The sequence below is a fragment of the Leptonotus elevatus genome, unplaced genomic scaffold (assembly GCF_054856555.1).
Source record: "Leptonotus elevatus isolate MCC_2025b unplaced genomic scaffold, RoL_Lele_1.0 HiC_scaffold_208, whole genome shotgun sequence".
NCBI lineage: Eukaryota > Metazoa > Chordata > Actinopteri > Syngnathiformes > Syngnathidae > Leptonotus > Leptonotus elevatus.
In genome coordinates, this window is record NW_028233599.1 from 30,001 (window position 1) to 32,573 (window position 2,573).

Below are 2,573 nucleotides of genomic sequence, written 5' to 3' on the forward strand. Positions count from 1 at the left end.
AAAAATTCGAGAACCAGGATGAGGAGGGGGGAAATGTGGCCAGTCAGGCCGACCCGAAGTGCCTCTTAGGCGGATAGGGGTTGGGCGAAACTCCCTTGAAAGTGGCACTCTGAAAAAATTTCCAAGTTTGGCTGACTTAGAAAAAATTCGAGAACCAGGATGAGGAGGGGGAAAATGTGGCCAGTCAGGCCGACCCGAAGTGCCTCTTAGGCGGATAGGGGTTGGGCGAAACTCCCTTGAAAGTGGCACTCTGAAAAAATTTCCAAGTTTGGCTGACTTAGAAAAAATTCGAGAACCAGGATGAGGAGGGGGAAAATGTGGCCAGTCAGGCCGACCCGAAGTGCCTCTTAGGCGGATAGGGGTTGGGCGAAACTCCCTTGAAAGTGGCACTCTGAAAAAATTTCCAAGTTTGGCTGACTTAGAAAAAATTCGAGAACCAGGATGAGGAGGGGGAAAATGTGGCCAGTCAGGCCGACCTGAAGTGCCTCTTAGGCGGATAGGGGTTGGGCGAAACTCCCTTGAAAGTGGCACTCTGAAAATATTTCCAAGTTGGGCTGACTTAGAAAAAATTCGAGAACCAGGCTGAGGAGGGGACCATCTGGCAAGGGAGTCCGACCTAAAGTGCATCTAAAGCGGATATGGGTTGGTCGAGCCTCCCTTGATTTGCCCTGGAGCTCCCACGTCTTAAAAAGGTCTCTCCTATAATTGTACACCAACCATTTTGAGGTTTGGGTGCAAACCTCTCGAATGGGGGGACTCGGTCCCCTATCTACAGCGCCCCTAATGACGACAGGTGGTACTGCGCCCCTGGTAGCCCGGCCATTGAAAATGAATGGGCCCATTCATTTCAATGGGGAATTTCGACCCCTGGTTGCCCGCCATTCATTTCAATGGGGAATTTCGACCCCTGGTCGCCCGCCATTCATTTCAATGGGGACTTTCGACCCCTGGTTGCCCGCCATTCATTTCAATGGGGGATTTCGACCCCTGGTCGCCCGCCATTCATTTCAATGGGGGATTTCGACCCCTGGTAGCCCGCCATTCATTTCAATGGGGGACTTCGACCCCTGGTAGCCCGCCATTCATTTCAATGGGGGACTTGGACCCCTGGTAGCCCGCCATTCATTTCAATGGGGGATTTCGACCCCTGGTCGCCCGCCATTCATTTCAATGGGGGATTTCGACCCCTGGTAGCCCGCCATTCATTTCAATGGGGGACTTCGACCCCTGGTTGCCCGCCATTCATTTCAATGGGGGATTTCGACCCCTGGTCGCCCGCCATTCATTTCAATGGGGGATTTCGACCCCTGGTCGCCCGCCATTCATTTCAATGGGGGATTTCGACCCCTGGTAGCCCGCCATTCATTTCAATGGGGGACTTCGACCCCTGGTAGCCCGCCATTCATTTCAATGGGGGACTTGGACCCCTGGTAGCCCGCCATTCATTTCAATGGGGGACTTCGACCCCTGGTTGCCCGCCATTCATTTCAATGGGGGACTTCGACCCCTGGTTGCCCGCCATTCATTTCAATGGGGGATTTCGACCCCTGGTCGCCCGCCATTCATTTCAATGGGGGATTTCGACCCCTGGTAGCCCGCCATTCATTTCAATGGGGGACTTCGACCCCTGGTTGCCCGCCATTCATTTCAATGGGGGACTTCGACCCCTGGTTGCCCGCCATTCATTTCAATGGGGGATTTCGACCCCTGGTCGCCCGCCATTCATTTCAATGGGGGATTTCGACCCCTGGTAACCCGCCATTCATTTCAATGGGGGACTTCGACCCCTGGTTGCCCGCCATTCATTTCAATGGGGGACTTCGACCCCTGGTTGCCCGCCATTCATTTCAATGGGGGATTTCGACCCCTGGTTGCCCGGCATTCGTTCCTATGTGGCGGGGGATTTCAACCCCAGGTCGCCCTCGTGTGGTTCTTTTTGGCGCAGCTGACGGGCTCCGCTGCTCGTGGAGGTTTGCTAGTGGAGGATAACCCCCTGCCTGGGCAACTCGAACGCCCGGCATTCGTTCCTATGTGGCGGGGGATTTCAACCCCAGGTCGCCCTCGTGTGGTTCTTTTTGGCGCAGCTGACGGGCTCCGCTGCTCATGGAGGTTTGCTAGTGGAGGATAACCCCCTGCCTGGGCAACTCGAACGCCCGGCATTCGTTCCTATGTGGCGGGGGATTTCAACCCCAGGCCGCCCTCGTGTGGTTCTTTTTGGCGCAGCTGACGGGCTCCGCTGCTCATGGAGGTTTGCTAGTGGAGGATAACCCCCTGCCTGGGCAACTCGAACGCCCGGCTCCCCCCCGGTCCGCTGGAGCTCCTCCAACGGCCAGCAACAAGCCCCGAAGACGGGCGCGCTCCCCGCGGTCCGCTGGAGCTCCTCCAACGGCCAGCAACAAGCCCCGAAGACGGGCGCGCTCCCCGCGGTCCGCTGGAGCTCCTCCAACGGCCAGCAACAAGCCCCGAAGACGGGCGCGCTCCCCCCGGTCCGCTGGAGCTCCGCCAACGGCCAGCAACAAGCCCCGAAGACGGGCGCGCTCCCCCCGGTCCGCTGGAGCTCCTCCAACGGCCAG